The following is a 10,676-nucleotide window of genomic DNA, read 5'->3' as shown; positions in this document are numbered from 1 at the left end:
TCGAAGTGGCAAATCTTCGAAATTCGACCATCGAACTGTAGAAATTCGATAGTCAAAGGTTTTTTTCGATTGACTTTTGCCAGTTTCAATCAAATTCAAATCGGTCAATCGAACGTAGAAATCGTTCGAATCGAATGATTCGAACGATTTAATAGATCGATCGAGCGATTTTCAAAAAAAATCCTTCAACTTCTAAAAACTTAGACAAATACTGCCTATAGGTTCTAGGAGGTCCCCATAGGCTAACATAGAAATTCGGCAGGTTTAAGGTGGCAAAGAGTCAAAGTCGAAGTTTTTGTAAAGAGACAGTACTTCGATTTTCGAATGGTCGAATATTCAACGTTTTTTCAATTCAAATCGAATTTTGGCCTATTCGATGGTCAAAGTACCCAAAAAATATTTTCAAATTCGAAGTTTTTGAATTCGAAAATTCACTTCGACCCTTATTAAATGGGCCCCTAAGTTTAGATACCATACAAAAAAAATCCACCTTATTATTATTAAGTGTAGTGTATATAATGTATGTTTTGTAAACAGGAAGAACATTCCTATTTTAACACAACTGCACCAGCTTGGGGCTCTTTCAGCAAGCACCACAGCGTGACCCTTTTTCCTGCTTCTTCTTTCTTATTGTGGGTGTGCAAGTACATTAATGAGAAAACCCAAACTTTAACAAAAAAGCTGACTTTTTCATTCTACTCTGCATGTGTGGGCCACCAGATTTTAGAGAAAGAAGAAGTGGAAGAAGAGGGTCTCTCTTGCTGTGAAGGATAGTTTTCTGTTAGAAGCAGTGGTCTTCCTGACTTTGGGCACCCCATGTGATTGTAACTTTCCCTTTAAGATACAAGAAGTTAATGTAAAGCCTCAGGGGATGTTGTACCAGGCAAAGTGAAGCTGAGGCACATAAGGAGTAAGCAATAATGGTGTATTTGTTCAAAGAAGTACATAAAAAACCCTTTTCCCCACCCTTAGTTATTGGACTTAATGTACACCTTGTTGTTGAGTCATGATGCTTAATGCTAAAAAAATGGACACAAAAAATGGACACAATTCCACTATTTATGGGACACCAGTAATATCAAGCCAATCTATAACTGTTGTATTGATTCATGCAAGAAACAGAGGCTGCCTAAAAGCATACATTGTCTAATAGTGCTTCTTGGTTATAGATTCAGCCGTGGAAGGTGCAGTTTAGAACCCTTGAAGAGATATTTAGAGAGCTCCCTGAAGCAGCATGCAGCTAACATCTATAAAGCTTCAGTGCTTGACCAGGGTCATACAATCTAATTTGCCCAACATAACCAAAAAGATGTCTAAGATTTTTTTTTTTGGCAGTAAAATCATAAAATATATAGACATCGAAAAAAATAATCACATTTCCACTGGCATGCATGAAGAGCTGGGGTATTTGATTTCAAAACTAGAAACCCACCTGACATTAAAAAAAAAGAAACTGAGCCTTTTGCGTTGGTGTGATTGTCCAGCTTTTGAAAGAAATGTCATACTTCTTCTTACACCACAAATAAAAATTTACGGCACCTTTAACCAAGTCTTAAAAAGCACCTTTAAATTGGCTCTCTTATTTTTTTCCAAACTGTCATATTGTTTACATTTCTGTTCCAACTACTATTAATAACAAATTAATAATTAATTTGCAAAAACTGCAAATGCTGGTAAGCAAAATAGGCAAAATATATAATAACAATAATACTATAATATTAAACCAGCTGTATAACTTACTGCAAAACAGAGAATGGCATCTGCTGTACTTACTTCTAGTAGATGATGATATCAGAGAATAAAAAGCCTAACATATCTCAACTTAAATAGGATGCAACCAAAACAAAAAGAAACCGATGTGTTCTATAGCAAAGGATTAGGTTTCCTATTGTTGCAGATTGTTTCCCAAATCATGAATGGCTTTCTCCTATTATCAATATACACACCCAGTAAAATACAATACTGTACACCTTATATATCCTGCAGTGTTTCGCTGTATATTGTACAATGTCTTTCTGTGTTCGAAGGGTGTGTGAGGAAATAATATACAAATAAAATGAAATCTAACCTCAGATTTAGTTATTGATAATTCTATCCTATCTCTGGATTCGGTATGTTAAAAGAAATTCAGTATTCAGACGATCATCAGATCTATCTCCTTTCCCTTCAAAGCTTCTAGAAGATATTAAGGCTCATTTATACCCAGTAACTATAGCTATCCACCATTGATTCATTTTTTTTTCAGCTTGATATGGGCAGAACAATGAAAGCAATAATTTGACTTGTTACCATGTATACTTGTAACGACCACGTTATCAAGAACCTTGTTCAGCACTGGCACCTTTTGGACGCACAGGGCGACCCTGTGTGTTCCGGTGTTCACCGACGCCCTTTTGGGGCCCCGGGCTTTCTGCTGCGGAAACCAACAAGGAGTGCGTAAGAAGTCCAGGAAGGAATCGTAGTCACAAGTCGGGCAGAAGTCAAAACCAGGAATTCACAAACAGGATCAAAACACTTCTGCAGTAACAGATAAACTGGAACCAGCTTGGGCAAATGGAGATTGTGCCTTTAAAGAGTTTCTTGGCACCAAGATTCGAATCTGCGCCTGCTGATGACGTCATGGCGCTGGACGCAGGTGTAAAGACGCTCAGCTTTAGACGCCAGCGTCAGAGGAGCCAGAACCCGGAAGTGAGCACCTGCGCAGGGACTTTGCATAAGAGGTGCGCCGGGAGGTAAGGGATCGCCTCAATCTCCCGGCACGTCTTACAATACTGCCCAGGAGCAAATTTGCCCATCGTTGATAAATGAACCCCAATTGATTTCATCCTGAGAGAACACCAAGGGGCAAATTCACTATCGGTGAAAATTCGCCAGCGCTGGCTTTGCGCACATTGCAACACTTTGCCAGGCGTAAATTTGCCTGGTCAAAGCTAATTCACAAAGATCCGAAGTTGCACACATGGGTAACGAACGCTGGTGAAGTTGTGCTAGCGAAAATACACTTAGCAGTTCGAAGTTACTCTAGCGTTGGCTAATTTTCATACACGGTGCAGTCAAAGTGCAATGGCTGTATATGCTGCATCAAATACATTACACTACACAAGGCCAGGGAGAGAGGTGTTATATTGCCCTACACATGTGCCCCCAGTATAGTTTAGGTGCCATATATTATCAAATGTAGGGGGGAAGGAGGGTACCTCAAAAAAATATTCAATATTTTTCAGCCTATCACCCTGTAAAAAGGAAAAGACGCCAGCGTTTTTTGGGACTTGGAAAAATTTTCAACTTTTTTTTGATGAACTCCTATCTACTCTATTGCACTTCACCTGGTCTGAGGTGGTGAAGTCAAGTCTGGCGATAGAGGTAACAGTCAGTAAAATCAAAAACTTAGTGAATTTGTGTAGTAACGATCTTTTGCTCTTTGGCGTTAGAGTGCAAAGTTGGGCCAGAGTCTATCTTGGTTCTTAAGCCATGGCCTTACTGTTTCTATATACCGTATATACTCGAGTATAAGCAGAGTTTTTCAGCATCCAAAATGTGCTGAAAAAGTCTACCTCGGCTTATACTCGAGTCAGTGGGAAGTAGCTGAGATTGCAGTCACTTTTAATCATTCCTATACCAACAGTTCGCTTGGGGAGAGACTGCAATATCACACAGCGCCCTCTGTTGGTTATAAGAAAGAATAACAGTGACTGCAATATCACACAGCACCCTCTATTGGTTATAAGAAAGAATAACAGTGCACCCTCTGTTGGTTATATGAAAGAATCACAGTGACTGCAATATCACACAGCAACATCTGTTGGTTATATGAAAGAATAACAGTGACTGCAATATCACACAGCACCCTCTGTTGGTTATATGAAAGAATAACAGTGCGCCCTCTGTTGGTTATATGAAAGATTAACAGTGACTGCAATATCACACAGCGCCATCTGTTGGTTATATGAAAGAATAACAGTGACTGCAATATCACACAGCACCCTCTGTTGGTTATATGAAAGAATAACAGTGCGCCCTCTGTTGGTTATATGAAAGAATAACAGTGACTGCAATATCACACAGCACCCTCTGTTGGTTATATGAAAGAATAACAGTGACTGCAGTATCACACAGCGCCATCTGTTGGTTATATGAAAGAATAACAGTGACTGCAATTTCATACAGCACCCTCTGTTGGTTATATGAAAGAATAACAGTGCGCCCTCTGTTGGATATATAAAAGAATAACAGTGACTACAATATCACACAGCGCCATCTGTTGGTTTATGAATGAATAACAGTGCGCCATCTGTTGGTTATATGAAAGATTAACAGTGACTGCAATATCACACAGCGCCATTTGTTGGTTATATGAAAGAATAACAGTGCGCCCTCTGTTGGTTATATGAAAGAATAACAGTGACTGCAATATCACACAGTGCCATCTGTTGGTTATATGAAAGAATAACAGTGACTGCAATATCACACAGCGTCATCTGTTGGTTATATGAAAGAATAACAGTGCGCCCTCTGTTGGTTATATGAAAGAATAACAGTGACTGCAATATCACACAGTGCCATCTGTTGGTTATATGAAAGAATAACAGTGTGCCCTCAGTTGATTATATGAAAGATTAACACATGGTAGTGGGACAGTGGGACAATGCACACAGTAATCCGTTTCGCAATTCTCTGTCACCATCAACTTTGCAAAGAAGTCTTTGGTGGAATGTGCGTTGCTGGGAGACAGGGCTGTAGTTGTGCCTAGGCTTATACTAGAGTCAATAAGTTTTCCCAGTTTTTGTAGGTAAAATTAGGTACCTCGGCTTATACTCGGCTCGGCTTATACTCGAGTATATACGGTATCCCCTTAAGCAGTAAATGTAGAAGCACCAAGAACCACCCAATGCGACTTAATATAGAAGTAAAGAAGTAAATAGAAAAGAAGAGTAAGGCAATTAAAAACTACAAGTCTGTGGGCACAAAAGCTGCATTTAATGAATATAAACACTATATTAAAACCACGATCCTGAAGGCAAAGATAGGAAATAAGGAGTGCTTAGAATAGTGCCTAGAATATGCCATACAGTTTTGGTGCAGAGAAGAACAACTAACCTGGTCAAAGGTATGGAAAAACTTAGCTATAAGGAAAGACTGGCCAAGTTTGGATTGCTCACACTGGAAAAGAGGCGCTTAAGGAGTGATATAAGTGGATCATATAATAATCTCTCTAATGCATTATTTACCAATAGGTCTTTCCAGCTGATGCAAGGTCACCCATTCCGAAAAAAGAGGAGGTTCCGCCTAAATATTCAGAACGGGTTTTTTACAATGAGAGCTGTAAAGATGTGGAATTCTTTCCCTGAATCAGTCATAATGGGTGAAACATTAGATACAGCAAACAAGAAACGGATCCGCACACACGCTATTATCAGCAGTTGGGGGGACACCCCTCTTTATTATATCACCTCGTGATCAACGTTTCGGGGGGATAAACCTCCCTTCATCAGGATAAGAATACAAATGTGAACAGACCCTATATTGGTGAAACCCCTCCCCTTCCCAGGGTGGGTTAATTAATCAATTAACAAACAACTGTGAAACTTTCAATATAGCCAGTTACATTACTGTGCAAATATATACTTAATTTATCCAGTTTTACTTTATACAATCAGGTTAAAAAGATTTTTTCATAAGACATTTTTTATAAATATAAGGGAGCATCCCCTATTCAGTTATAAAAGAGGGAGAACTATATCAGACGGACTGGTGAGAACTGACTTTAAGGGGGAACCGGTCAAAAGACGATTGCACAACCTCATAGGAACTTACCCATGCCATAAGTGTGGGCACTGTACTGGCATTATAAAGGGGGAGACCTGTAAACATCCTAGTCAGGGATATGACATCAAATTAAAATCCTTTTCAACATGTGACACTGAAGGGGTGGTATATTTGTTGAAGTGCCCATGTGGGCTGGCATATGTGGGACAGACTTCGAGGACTGTTAAAATACGTTTAAATGAACATAAAAGTGTAATTAGGAATTTCAAACCAGAGAATATGACAGGGAGTGAAGAGATGGAGACAAAGAAACAAAAGGGCAAAGAAAAATATAAAAAAGAAACTTTATTGGCAAAGCACTTTTTTGAGGCCAAACATAATGTGTCCCAGTTGAGATGGCAGGTTTTGGAAGTAGTGGAAAGGCAACAAGGTAATGATATTAAGAAATCTTTATTAAAGCGTGAGGCCTTTTGGATTTGGAAATTAGCAACACTGAATCCAAGGGGCCTCAATGAAAACTACAGCTTAACATGTTTTTTATAATGTTTTTATTGATGTTTTTAAAGATGGTGGTTCTTTCTCATTCTCAACTTTTCTCTTTCCTTTGTTCTTACCCCTTTTCTTGTTTTACCTTTATAGATGAGGCACATGGAGAATAAACAGAGTATCAATACATAATAGAACATTATTTATACAGTGAGTAATTGATCCTGTAATATTTAGTAAGCACATATGCACTTTTCACGTTTTACTATGTGTATGGAGAATTGTTTAAATATTTATCACTGTTTTTTTATAAAGAAAAATTTTTTTAAAAAAATTTTTTTTTTTCCCTTATATTTATAAAAAATGTCTTATGAAAAAATCTTTTTAACCTGATTGTATAAAGTAAAACTGGATAAATTAAGTATATATTTGCACAGTAATGTAACTGGCTATATTGAAAGTTTCACAGTTGTTTGTTAATTGATTAATTAACCCACCCTGGGAAGGGGAGGGGTTTCACCAATATAGGGTCTGTTCACATTTGTATTCTTATCCTGATGAAGGGAGGTTTATCCCCCCGAAACGTTGATCACGAGGTGATATAATAAAGAGGGGTGTCCCCCCAACTGCTGATAATAGCGTGTGTGCGGATCCGTTTCTTGTTTGCTGTTGCTAAGGGACCTGGCCGGGGTCAACGGAGAAACCAGCACCACCAACGCAGTGAGAGGAAAGGCGAGTGTGCGGTAGGAACATTTATTACTGAAACATTAGATAGCCTTAAGAAGGGGTTGGATGGCATTTTAGCAAGGGAGCGAATACAAGGTTATGGAAAATAGCTCATAGTACAAGTTGATCCCGTTACTAGTCTGTGTTTTTTTCAAAATGAATCAGTTAATAGTGCTGCTCCAGCAGACTTCTGAACTGAAATCCGTTTTTTTAAAAGAGCAAAAAGATTTTTTTATATTTAATTTTGAAATCTGACATGGGGTTAGATGTATTGTCAGTTTTCCAGGTGCCCTCAGTCATGTGACTTGTGCTCTGATAAACATCAGTCACTCTTTACTGCTGCACTGCAAGTTGGAGTGATATCACCCCCCTCCCTTCTCCCCCCAACAGCCCATTGGGAGTACAATGGGAAGATAATAAGATAACAGCTCCCTGGTAGATAAAAGAACAGCAACCAATAGTAAAAATACATGCCCCACTGTGACTCCTTCAGTTACACTGAGTTGAAGAAAAATAACCTATCAGAAAGCAGTTCCAAAGTGCAGCACTGGCTCTTTCTGAAAGCACATGACCAGGCACAATGACCTGAGATGGCTGCCTACACGCCAATATTACAACAAAGGAAAAATACACTTGTTGGGTTAGGAAAGGAAATTTACATGGCAGAGTGAATTATTTGCCATGTAAACAGTGTAATTTAGAAATTAAAACATCATCATAAAAATCATGACGGAATCCCTTTAAATAATTTTACCTAATCACATTCTGTTAGAGCACTTGAAGACGGGGTTTCCCCAAAATGTTTGCTGAGATCTCAGTAAACTTTAATGGATTGCAATAATGTGAGTGCCATTTGACTTATTACTATATCTACACACAGGGACTTATATTTTACTCTATCACAGTCCCACAACAACTGTGTAATTTCTCACTTCAGGATCTTATAAAGAATTATTTTGTGAAGACCTGGGCAGAAAAACCTACCAACCAGCACTAAGAAGACCTCTTTATAACTTCCAATATATTGGATAGATAGAGAAATAAAAGACATTGGTCAAGAGATAATACTTTATTGATTGAAGCATCTGTGTTCATTGACTTCATCATGTTACATATTGTTTCTTTAAATATTTATCATACAATGCTGTGCAACAGTTATTGATGACTTTTCCTATTTCACAATCTGTATTTTACAGTAGGTACTATAATGGCAGGTCGTCTCCACCAACCATCCTAATCTGTTCCTTTCAGTAACCCATGCGTGCAACCCACTACTGAAGTAATATCATTCCGAAGGCTAAATTAAAAGATATACTTTACATCCTTCTAAATAATAAGTATTTATATGGATATATAAATATATGTATATATGTAAATGTTTCATTTCTATGCATATTTTCATGTAGCCACAATTGTGTTCTTCCTTATTCTTTCATTAAACAAGCCGGCTCAATATTAATTAAATAATATTAATATCCATCACCCTTCAACATAGCGTGAACAAGAAGCCTGACGCTTTTCGTGCCTAGATGGGGCACTTAGTCATAGGCCATAAGCACTATATGGGGCACTTAGTAATGAGCCTTTGACTATGTGCCCATGTAGGCACAAAACGCGTTAGGCTTTTTGTTCACGCTATATTGAAAGCTGTTGGAACCTTTTAATAATAAAACAATTGTTCAGCATCTACTTGCTGAGGTCCTGATTGTGCTGGCTTTTTTAATGGAAGAATTGCTTGGTGAACTGAAGGTCTGGGGCACGTGCACCTGGACTACCTGTTAGATGTGGTGAGTACTCCTTGTTCAGAATAACCTACTTCGGCTTTACCAATTTTTACTTTTTTCTCCCTCAAAGCAGCCTTTCCTTTGATCTCCTCTTTGCCATTGACCCAGTTTATTAGCAGTGTTTTGATACACTTGGATTTTTATCTGAAAGCACAGCCTAAAACCCAGAGAAATATTTACTAACAGTGGACAATTTTGCCACATGCAATGACTAGTAGCAATTTACCAGAATATTGCTTTCTTTATTCTACCTGCAGCTAACCAAGGAAAGCTAATGACTCGCTATTTGCTGTGGGTTACCGCACAGGAACACATTTGGGCATTATTAGTAAATTACATCAGGGATTATCTATCTGGGTATTATAGGATGATTGTGTTTACTATTGTCATAATTAAATAAATTAAATTTCATAAATTAGAATGAAATAAATAATTATATGTATCTATTGGCATAATTAAGGTTCTTCAAAGGTTTTCAAAATTTAAAAAAACAGATAGCTTGATAAAAGATATCCAAACAGTATGAAGACCCCCGAAGTTGTCTTTCCTGTAAAGAAAAAAACAAAACAAATTTATCCAAAGGCAATAGCATGGGAAACATGCAGTAGATGATAGGCAGACGGACAGGTATGTGAGTTTGTGATCATTCTAAAACATCTGCACATCACCAGATTTTTGTTGTTAACAAGTCCCTATTGTCTTACTAAGTATATGGGCGATAGGGACCTATTGATAAAAAATGCTTGTTTCCTTTCCATGCAAATGGCACTTCCTCCTGGCTTGTTTGCATATAAATCCTATTGCCTGGATTCTTGCTATGAAAATCAGGAAGAAAAGCACTGGAGCATGCTCAGTACTGATGATACTCCCGCTCCTTCCTGCTACCTGCTGATTATCTCTGCAAGGAAGTAGTGGAGACAGGGGTCGGTGACCCACCACCACCACTCCAACAGCACAGGACCCAACATCTGGTAAGCCTCTACTCATTGTGGGACAGTAGTACAGTGGTTAGCATTGCTGCCTTATAGCACCAGAATGATATAGAATCCAGCCAACACTCACTTTTCAAGAAGACCATATCTACAAGTAGATATGAGCAGTTCCAGCATTTAGTTTTGTGGGGGTGAAAAGGCATTTTCTTTACGTGGGAGAAAAATGCAAGTTGACTCTCCAAAACAGGAGAAAAAAATGTGTCAAAAACCTCCTATTGACTCCAATGCATTTGGTGCAAAAAAAACTCCCATTGACTACAAAGCATTTGGCACCAAAAAACTCCCTTTGACTCCATTGCATTTGGTGCAAGAAAAAAAAAAATCAGTTTAAAAACTGGGCAAATTTGTATGTGGACAGTAACCCCTGGCAACCAACCAAATAGTTGCATTCATTGATATACTTGCAGCTGCCTTAACACGGTTGCTATGGATTACTGCACATGGGCAACTTTGCCCAGTTTTGATAAATGAACCTTTTACATTCTTTTGAAAGCTAATGTTAACAATTAGCTGAAGTACTTCAAGGCATCACTGTACATCATGGCATTTGGTATCATTAGTATTTCCATTATCTGGCATTGTGATCTTGAGTTTCTGCTATTTTCAGGTTTCCAAAATGTCTGTTTCTCATTATAAGCGTAAGAATACATGGATGATATAGACAAAACTAGACAAGGCAATTAAAACCTTATTAGGGTATCATAATACATTTCCCCACAGGGCAAATATAGATTGTATGAAAACAAATTAATGACAGGGAAAAATAATCAGTGTAGGGTCCATGTGCTCTGTACATTGGCCCTAAGGAGCACACTTTGTACTCCATAAATTTTAGCACTTGCATCTGTAAAATAGTTAAATGAACATTACTCTGTGTTTTACCATTAAGACTCTCAACATGTGCGTGTGTGTTCCTGTATAT

The sequence above is a fragment of the Xenopus laevis genome, chromosome 9_10S, assembly GCF_017654675.1.
Source record: "Xenopus laevis strain J_2021 chromosome 9_10S, Xenopus_laevis_v10.1, whole genome shotgun sequence".
Classification (NCBI taxonomy): domain Eukaryota; kingdom Metazoa; phylum Chordata; class Amphibia; order Anura; family Pipidae; genus Xenopus; species Xenopus laevis.
Note: the sequence above shows the minus strand (reverse complement) of the source record.